Here is an 11,227-nt window from a genome sequence, read left to right as displayed (position 1 = left end):
TAGAAATGTAATTAAGTACAAATAATTCAGTTCCAATAATACTTGATGAAAGAACTATTTTCAATGAATCATTAATAATTTAGCCATAAACACCTTTCAGGTCCTTAATATGCAGTTATATCATGTAAAAAAAGACATCACTGACCGGTTGGTCACCAAAAACTAAGCCCACATTAATTCATATGGTTTAACCCCTTAACACTCCAAGGCTTTACTTATTTTGTAAGTACAGGGGCGTCTGTAGAAACTGCTATTCCTTGGTAACAGAAGTTTGTAATAACACTTTCAGCCTGCCGTCGGGCCATAAGCTAAAGCCAAAGGGTTAAAACTCAGATGATGCTGGCTCCTGATCTTACTGTGTGTTCTCTGTCAGTCAGTGTTCCACCTGTCAGCTTCAGCAGTTATTTCTTAATCAGTTACTACTTTTAACCACCAACAGGAGCTTTAATTAGTCAGACATGATCACCTGGCCTACATTAACATATGACAAGACTACAGTTTCTCTTGACATTTTCAAAATGTTACACTGCTGTAGAAAAGTATTCCAATTTCTTCTGTTTTTGGATATTTATGGATAATAGCTCTTACCAAGATTCTGAGCCTTTCTAACTGGGAGATTTCAATGATGACCGTCTGTACTTTTTAGAACATTGGCATCATGTGCTGTTTCAGACCTTCTAGCCTGCTTCACATTGCCAGGCAAGTAAAATTTAGATTCAACAGGTCTTAGGTGTGGCCAGTGAAATTAAACCCAATAGCCAACCCAATTTAACTGGTTAACTGGTTGTTTTATTAACCAAAAGCTACAGTGTGTTTTTACTTATTTACCTTAAAATACCAAAAATACACTATATGTCCAAATGTATGTTGACACCCCTTCTAATTAATTCAGTCATCTACTGAGTGGCAGTAGAATAGGACTCTCTGAAGCATATAAATATGAACCTACGGACACTAATGCCAGGGGTGGCCTAGAGGGGTATAAAGCTCCCCAGCATTAGCTCTGCAGCTACGGAGCAGTGGAACTATGTTCTCTGGAATGATAGTGCTCCCTACAACACTTTGGGATTATAATAGTATACAAGATATCAGTCGGACTTACCAAAGACATGTTTAACTACCAAGTGTAAATGCATGTGGCTAAAATCTTATCAGGATACATTTCAGATTTGTATTTACATGATGTGACTAGATGTAAAGGGGAATTTGATTAAGCCACTCTAAAATCTAGTTTTTCTGTAGAGCCAATCCGAAGTAAACTCTTTGGCTTTGGATCATTGTCCTGCTGCATAACCCAACTGTGCTCAAGTTTCACATCAGATTGTACATTTTTTTTAATGATCTGAAACAATTAATTCTGTCAAATATGCAAAAATGATGGCATTTCTTTTAGTTATCAAACATCTTTTTACATATAACAGTATCTACTAAATATTGTTTACATTCGCTACACTTCTAGCCAAAGTATCATTTTTGTCTTTGTGCACTAAAAAGCTGCATTTTTGTGCTATTTCCCCTCTTGGGAACCTGCAAAACGTTCCTACACCAAAAGAATGTGCATGATATCCTGGGGTTGGGGGCACATTTAGTCCCTAAAAAGACAAGAAAACAGAATCTGCGCACAGACAAGCGGAGACAGACCATGTTCAAAGGGCCTTTGTTCACCGTGAGATGTCTTATCTCTTGTGTTTAACAAAACCAAATTAAGATCCTGACAGGACTGCCATCTTGTCGTCATTTGAGAGCAACCAAAAGCAGCCATCACATCTTTTATTCCCCCCCTTTCTTTTCTCGGTCGCTTGTTTTGCAGTCACATCAGAGAAAGACACTCATTTGCAGATGTCAACATCTGAACTTTTCCCCAGAGAAACTTCTATGGCTTAAGCTCTTGCAGAAGTAGGACTTTCAAACTGATAGATAGTGCAGGGGAACAGGCCAACGGCATTTTAATTAGGATTAACTATGGCATAATTCAGGATAGCAGTTAGAAAGCCACCTTTACACAGACGCACCCCAGTGAGTCATTCCATCTCAACTTTAAAGTAGAGACAAGACTCATTCATGCGCTAGAACATGAAACGACGGTTCTGGCTTTTTCAATCAGAATCAATTATAGTGGCATGCAGGGGCACTATATGGGGGGGGGGGGGGGGGGGGTGCGTTAGGGCGATGCTAAGGGCCTGTAATTGTCAGGGGTCCCAAACATGTATTGAGTATTTTGGCAGAATTGTTATAGTTGTAAGTCCCAATGTAATATGTTTTCATGGGGGCCCAAAATCCCTGTATGCGCTCTTGGTGGCATCCCAAAGTTTGGGCACCCCTGTCAAAATATCTGTTACTATGGATAGTTAAAGCAACCCTATGTAGCATTTCTACCTTTAAATAAGAGCTTTAAATCATTTTCTCCTGCTCCTCTGACTTGTAAAAGAGAGAACAGCAAATTGTTGCTACTCTGGGCTCAGCACTCTGCTAGCTGCAGTGTGTACTATGGTGAAGCAGGCAGGAAAGTACTCCGAGACGTGAGAACTGTGTAAAGCTACACAGTACACGAGACATTTGTGTTGAACCCTGTAATATTTCACCGGCCTCAGTCTACATGCTTCTGTTACTTTCAGTGTCGGATCTGTAGCGCTCAGCTTGTCAAGAAATGCATGTGTAAAACGTGGTGGTGTAAGTGGTGGCTCAAAGTACACCTCCTGACTGAGCCCAGGGGCGACAGGGGCACTAGGCGAGTATGAAAATCACACAATACTCTAAATACAAGGTGCTTAGAAGAGAACCATGGCCCTTAGCCACCTTATTTATACTCACAGGAACGTATACAATCTGCCCTCCTGAGTTTGTTCTGAACAGAAGCCATCATTCCAGCCCTGCAAAAATATGGACACTAGGTATTCTACTGTACACGGTGTTTTATGGACACAATCACCTTCAGGGAGGAAACAGTGACGGCAAGTTGTGCCTTTAAGTCGACCTCTTGGTGCAGGTCATACATGTATATCTTTTATGTATGTATGTATGTATGTATGTATGTATGTATGTATGTATAATAAGGCATTTTTCATATTTAGATATGAAAATGTAAATGTGAATCATCTCTCCTGTTACGGTGTAGTGTGGGGTTTGGACAAGTGCAGTTAAACTTTATTATTTAATGAAACTACCCCTTTTTTTGGGGGGTATTATTTTATGGTGTGTGCTTGGTGAGATTTTGACTGTTGGGCTTGAACTCCCATCCCTGTTAATGGTGCACTTCCACTGCACCACCATAGCTGAGAGAGGTGGCAGTATAAACACTGTTTATAAGCATTATAGAAAAAGGGTGGGAAAACAAACAAAGGAAGTGGTGTTTACTCAAACAGACAACTCAACTCAATTTATCCAGCCACTGCTTACAACAAACACAACTCAAACAACTCAAACTCTTTTCTCTTTTTTAACTTCAGCTTTTCTTCACTATTCACAACTCAAACTCTTTTCTTTTTTAACTTCAGCTTTTCTTCACTGTTCACAACTCAAACCCTTTTCTTTTTAAACTTCAGCTTTTCTTCACTGTTCACAACTTGAACTCTTCTATTTTTGCACTTCCGCTTTCCTTCAATGTTTAAGACTTAAACCCACTGTTACCGTTCGCCCCTCTACAAAGGTGCGACGGGAAATTGTGTTTGGCTGGGTGTATTTATACCGTGACACACAGGTGGGTCTGGTCAGCATTGATTACTGCAGGGGATTCTGGGGCTTGGAGTTTTTTGCTCCAGCTCCACCAGCTTTCATACTTTGCTGGCCAGGCCCCCTGCTGGTGGCTGACAGTACACGCTGCCTGCTCACATCTCCTATCCAATCACCTAGTTGAATCAGATGTGTTGGGAGAATGGAAAGCAATAAATGGGCAGGGCATGGTGCCTCCAGGACCAAGGCTGAGAAATAGTTGATAGTTAGCTAATGTCAGCTAATCTACACTGAATCACCCTCCTGTCAGGACATGGCGGTCACGTTCTACAGCTATACATGTGTATATATATATATATATATATATATATATATACACACACACTGATCTTTGTAGTCCATTTGGTCTGCATGCTTAATAGCCTCCTGTTCTAATGGTTCGTTTGATTTATGCTTGTACGGGTTGCATCCATTGAGAATCCTGAAATGGTCTTTTAGTCATGTACGATTTCTTCTTACATTTATGGCATTTATCAGGCGCACTTATCCAAAGCGACTTACAAGGTTACTCGTATTACAGAGGTGGGCCAGTGTAGTGTTGGGAGTGTTGCCCAAGGACACTTTTTGGTGTAGCGCAGCATAGTCACCCAGACTGGGAATTGAGGTAGCTTACTAGCAGGTAGTGGTGCTATCTGTCGCGCCACACCAACCACCCAGACTGAGACCAGACCAGAAGTTCTAGGCTAAGGACTCAGCTCAGCGTTTTAATTTTCCCAAATATAAATATGAACTCCACCACATCCTTTAGAGCAGAACAGGCAAACTATTAAGCAGGTATTCGATTTTAACATGAATCAACTTCTTGACAACTGGAGGTATGACTTTAGTTCTGGCCAGCTGAACAGATTTCAGAATTTGTATTAACTTAAGCATCTGATACAGCGATGTGGACAAATGAGGACGACAAGCACTATGCAATCCCAGATAGAAAACTGAGTCATGGCCCAGATCGGGCCTACACTTATACACTGATCTGGCCCACATACTGCCATGGAATGACGGGGTTGACTTTGTCCAAATCTGGGTGCCAGAACATCACAACACACAACTGGGCCAATTGTCCTAAAAATGCTGCTCAAAATGTATGTATTTACACCAATCAGACATAACATTAATACCTTGTCTGTTTTAGAAAACCTAAATCCTTGTTTCTAAACACATCATGTAATATAGCAGCTCCACTTACCATATAGGAGGAAATTGTAATTCTGTAATCACAGATTTTAGTCTATGCATACTTTGGTATACTATGCATACTATGGTCAGGATCCCACAGGACCACCACAGAGCAGCTACTATTTGTGTGGGTTGTCATTCCCAGCTCTGCAGTGACACTGACAAATAAGACCTGGTCTGTGGTGGTCCTGTGAGGTCCTGATTATTGAAGAACAGGGTGAAAGAAGACCAACAAAGTATGCAGATAAACAGATATATAAATATAACATATATATAAATCTAATATAATATAATGTTTCCTGTGGTCATGTGCTCCACCACACTTCTTCTAAATCATCTTGGTTTGTATGCAGTCAAACTGGGGTTTTGGTTGGCCTCTTATTTTCCAGACCTCAACTTGACCTCCACCATTTCTGTTAACTGCCAGTTCTCAATTACATTAGCAACTGAGGAAACAGCTATCTAAAAAAACACACACTTTGCTATGTCCTTATAGCCTTCTCCTTCTTTGTGGGCATCAATTACTCCTATCTTCAGAGTGCAAAGCAATTGCTTAGAGGATCCCATGGCAGTTGCTAGTTGGAAATGTAATGATGATTGTGAACAGGTCATAGCCACAACAAGGTAGTAACATTTATTTAAGGGCTTAAAAGTCTTGGGGTTTTTTGTGGTGTTTTTTTCTTTTTGGTCAGGCTATAATTATTCAAAATGGGATACACTAATATCTAATCTTGCTTGCAAAATGTTGAAAATAATGTGTTACCCTAAGCTTTATGACTTTTGGAGATCAGTGCACTGTTCTACTCACTCAACTATTCACAGTAACAGCAATTTCAGGGGTGCCCTAACTTTTTTTTCCCCTATAGTTCCATTGTGTACATGCACTTGCATATTAATTTGAAAAATATTCAGCTACAGAATCATTTATGATAATTACTGAATACTAATTAATTACTAAGTCAAGAATTTAAGGGGTACAATTGCAATGAAAGGTCTCTGCTCTTACCTTGTTAAGATGCTACACACACAAATATAGATGATTGGTACTTGCTGCATGTTCACACAGCTTGACCTAAGAGAAGTATGAATCTCCTGTGATGTTCCAAAAGTGGATTTTGATATATATATATATATAGACTATATGTAGGAAAGAATTCCAGATAACCTCACAATATACAGATGCAGTGGCCCTCCCTGGTGTTAAGCCCACTGAAGCCAGTTTGAAGCTACTTTGCAGAGACATGGCTGATTCAGATGCCAAAAATCAAGAAATTGAAAGACAGTGGTCTTTGAATTTGAATGTTTAAACGGTTCCTTATCTTGCTTCTTCAGGTCTTCTGTGTGGTCTGCTTTAGGTGTCTACACTGCTGCTCAATTTATCAACCATTCAGTGCTGTGTTTATAGTTCGCTTTTTGACCACGGTACCACTGTTAACCTGATATTAATCACACAGTGGCACACTGGCATATGTGTGTTTGGCACTGGTAAATGTATCAGGCTCAGTGGGCCTCTTTTTTTTTTTTTGACTGATCCACCCAAAAATACCCTGCCAACGGCAGCTCTTTGGTCAGAACAGACATCTAATAAGGGGCTAGAGGAGGCACAACCTGTGCATCAACAGATGGGCTTCAGTCCCTAACTGTACACCAGCAAGATGGAGCTACAAGTTAAGGGCTTCTGATGACGTGGCCCCAATATGTGTATTATACACCTGGAAATGAGTTGAAGGCCTTTAAATGCTTATGGGTAAAGACTTTTGTGCAGCACAAGATGCTATGCTATTTCAGCCTACTCTCTCAGGCTACCAAATAATTGTATTACTGGCATATGTTTCATCTCAGAAATGTGGACGGTGAGCACAGTGCTCGGACCTAGTTCAGCACCCGCAACCACAATCATGGGGAAGACTGCTGACCAGTTGTCCAGAAGACTGTCATAGACACCCTCCACAAGGTTGGTTGTCCCCCGTTTTGACAGAAACTCCATTATATCAGCTTCATGTACCATACAGGAGCATTTCGTAGTTCTGTATTACAAACTGTAGTGCATCTGTGGATGAAACGTGGTTGGTGTGGCGCAACATCACTACCTGCCAGTGAGCTACCACACCATGTTGGAGACCGGGGTTCGAGTCCTGGTCTGGGTGACTATGCTGCGCTACACCAATAAGAGTCCTTGGGCAAGACTCCTAACACTACATTGGCCCACCTCTGTAATACAAGTAACCTTGTAAGTCGCTTTGGATAAGAGCGTCAGCTAAATGCCATAAATGTAAATGTAATGTAAATGAAACACAGCAGTGGTGCTGGAGTTCTGAAACACTCTCACTGTCCACTCCTACCTAGCCACCTTGTTGATGTAAAGTGAGGGACAGAAGCTCATCTGTTGCTGCACAGTTTGTGTTGGTCATCCTCTAGTCCTCCATCAGTGCCCACAGGACGCTGTTATTGGTTGTTGGACTATTCTCCGTCCAGCAGTGACACTGCTGAGGTGTTAAACAACTCCAGCAGCACTGCTGTGTCTGATCCACTCATACCAGCTCAACACACACTACTAACACACCAGTACCATGTCAGTGTCATTGCAGTGCTGAGAATGACCCACCGCCCATATCATACCCGCTCTGCAGTGGTCCTGTATATAAATGCAAAAGTATATCCTTATCTTTTTAAAGTGAAGATGTCAGAAAAATGGATCTAAAACTTGTGTGATTAAGAAACAGACGCCAAACAACCCAATTTCCGCCTAGCTGAGGATCCTAGCAGAGGATCCTCCCTAAGGACATAATGCTTGCTTGAAGGCAAAAAAAAAAAAAACAAAACAGCTGAAGGTTCTTCCTTCAAGCTTCAGAAGCACGAAGTGCACCCTAAATCACTATCAAGCACTTCGCCGCCTGCCTTAAACGCCTTTAATGAAAGTCACAAGAGGTTCCTTCAAGGCTAAGTGCTCACCCATGTGCGGAATATTGATAGCACCTTTTCCATACTCAACATTCCAAAGGCACATACTCTTGTTCCCATTTGTGTTCACCCACAAAGCGCCGCTCTCAAACTTTCAGCTTTTTTTACGATAGCAAGCAAATCCTGAGGCGAGTCTCTGTCATTGGCTCCCAGGCCATTAAACGTGGGGATCAACATAAGGGAATTATGTGATTAAGCTAATTGCAGTAATTTCCACCGAGGTATTATGGGGGCTGCGCTTTGTTTAATAGAATGACATTGTTAGCGTCGGACAAATCCCCCTGATGATGATTCATGACATAATTGACTAAATGGGGCTAAAAGCGAAGACTCTCTTAGTGGGTAGATGCTTTTAATGCTCCATAATCGACAAAAAGAGTTTAAGAAAATGCTTCTGGGTGCACTGTCAGGGAGTCCCGCTATGTCCACGCCGCTGTAATTTCAGGCCACGTCGGAAAAGCATCAAGATTAATGATGCAACCTCTACACGTTCTTTTTCATTCCTCTTAGGAGAGGTAGAGACCACAAAACAGAAAGCGACCAACCCAAAATGGATCTTCCTGATTCTGATCCCTAGTGTACTTGTTAAAATGCTCATCTTTCTCTGTAAAAGGCTGCCTGGTATGTTGTTGAATATACAGGAGGGTCAATGGCAAGATGTTAACGTGGTCGGTTACTATACTCAGTATTGATCACATAGACTTCGTGTTGAAAGCTGCAAATGCCCGTAGTGGACCAAACCCAATAGATTCGTAATTACTCAGTCATTGACTCACTTTAAGGGGATTATCATCACCCCACCTCATCCCCATCTTTCCAAAAGTATTGGATGGAGCACCAACTATCATTCCAGAGAATACAGTCCCACTGCTTAGTGCTGAAAGAGGGCTTTGTATCCCTCAAGCCCACACCTGGCATTAGGCATGTTACCCATGAGTTCATGTTCATGTCATCTGCTCCTGCTGGTCCTATTCTATTGTCAATACTTCTCTACAAGGACAGGACAAGTGGTGGGTGTACGCGTTGTGCTGCACATCAGTGTCAGCAGTGGGTACAACTTGAAGCAGCTGAAAGCATTTATTAGAAGGGTGTCCACAGACATTTGTCTGTATTGTAGTGTATCTGACCCTCACACCTATATGAGCTTTCTGGACTTCCTATTCCAAAACTAAGGACATTACTACAGAGTTGGTCCCCTTGTTGCAACTATAACAGCGTCCACTCTCTTCCACTCTTTTGGAGTCTGTGAGAATGTGTGCCCATTTAGGATGCTGGACAAGAAGGCCTGGCTGGCAATTCCATTTAATCTCACAGGTGTTCAGGGGTGTTGAGGTCAGGGCCCTGTGCAGGTCATTGGAGATCCTCCACAAAAAATTAATCAAACCATGAGGAGACCAGGAGATGTGCACAAGGATACGTTCATGCTGGAACAATAAAAGTGCCTAAAACAGTCCCAAACGGTCATCCCTCCTCCAAACAAACTTCACCCTAGGCACTATGCAGTCTGGTAGATGGCTTCTCCTGTCATGCCACAAACTTAGACTGTAGAACATGTTTCCACTGCTCTAACCATTTAAGACATGTTTTGAGGAGTTTGCTGTGGAGGAACTCCAGTGGCCTGCACAAAGCTCTGACCTGGAACTGTACTTTACATAACTCCAAACAGTGCTTGGCATTGCAAACTGTAATTGTAGGCTTGTGTGCAGATGCTCAGCCATGGAATCCTATTTAATCAAGCTGCTGATGCTCTTGTGCGGATGTTGCTTCCAGTTGCTGTATAGAACTTAAAAAGTGATTTTTGCAAAAGAAGCATCTTTCAGCACTTGGCAGCCCACCCCCTATGAGTTTGCATGGTTTACTGCTTCATGGCAGAAGTGTTATTCGGATGCTTCCATTTCAAAACAGTAGCACTTATAATTGACCTGAGGAGATGGCAGAAATTTCACTGGCTTGTGAAAAACTGGCTTGTGACATCCAATACCACATTTAAAGTCACCAAGGTTCAGTATGACCCTTTGTCAGGGTACGGTCAGTGCATGTCTACTGAGTTTGCAGGTCTACAATTGTAGTTACTTGAATTCTGAAATATGAATATAAAAATTCTTTTCTTCCTCCTAATTCAGGCCCCAGTGTGGTAGTACTCATTAAAGTGGCTTCTCTATGAAAGACTTTGCCTTTTGCCGTGTTGTTGAATATATGTGACATGAGTCTTAATAGGAACACTGGCATGTCCTGCAAGGTAAAAAGGTGCACGTATTTGTCACTGTACTATGTACAGCGGAATGTGTCCTCCTCATTTAACCCATCTGTGGTAGTGAACACACACACACACACAAGGGAACTAGGGGCAGTGCCTACACACACACACCCAGAGCAGTGGGCAGCCAACTCCAGCGCCCGAGGAGCAGAGAGGGTAAAGGGCCTTGCTCAAGGGCCCAACAGTGGCAGCTTGCCAAGCCCGGGAATCGAACCCACAACCCTGTTATCAATAGCCCGGAGCTCTAACTGCTGAGCCATCACATTGGGACACATTTACTTGAATTTCCCAGTTGCCCTTTTACCACTTGGAATGATAACCCAGAGGTGGGCAGATGGACAGCAATAGTATTAAATTGTAAATAATAATAGTAATAGTAGTAATAAACTGTAATAATTACTATAATAAATTGTACGGTTTATTTACTGTTCATTCCACAAGATTCCAAAGAACTTTGACAATCATAAGCATAAAGCTAATTTCCAATAGCCCATCAATTGGTATTTCTGTGTTATTTTAGCATCAAGCTAGCAACCCAGCTGAAAAAAAAAAATCTTAATAGCTTTGTTTTAGACCATCTAGGCTGGTCTCTGACAGTGGTTGGAAAGCTGGTCATCTAGATGAAAACCTACTCTATGCTGGGTTAGCATGTATTAAACTGGTTGACCAGCTTAGCTTTTGAACAGCATTTGAGTTTGACTGACTAGCAGGTCTATCAGCATTGGCCAACTGTACCAAGCTGGTCATCAAGTTGGGCGTACGAATTGACCAGTTTGGTCAAACTGACCATACTGGTGGTAAAGTCATCAGTTTGGCCATGTGTGCTTTACTATTTTGGTATGGCTGGCCATGTTGGTAGACCATATAAGACATATCTTATGCTGGTCAATAGCTATAGCTGGTCAATCAACTAAACCAGCTTGAGTTGGACTGTCTTTGTCTCTTCACATTTTAGCATGCTTCACTTTAAACATGATTGGTTAAAGCCTGTCTCTCTAAAATGTGGTGGAATATGGTAGATATGCACAGACTACATTTAAGTGCTTGTTGTGTACAGTGGTTAGCCAGAGTTGCCACCCAGCATCCACACATATCAGGCTTTCA

Source organism: Salminus brasiliensis, chromosome 8, assembly GCF_030463535.1.
Source record: "Salminus brasiliensis chromosome 8, fSalBra1.hap2, whole genome shotgun sequence".
Taxonomy (NCBI): domain Eukaryota; kingdom Metazoa; phylum Chordata; class Actinopteri; order Characiformes; family Bryconidae; genus Salminus; species Salminus brasiliensis.
Note: the sequence above shows the minus strand (reverse complement) of the source record.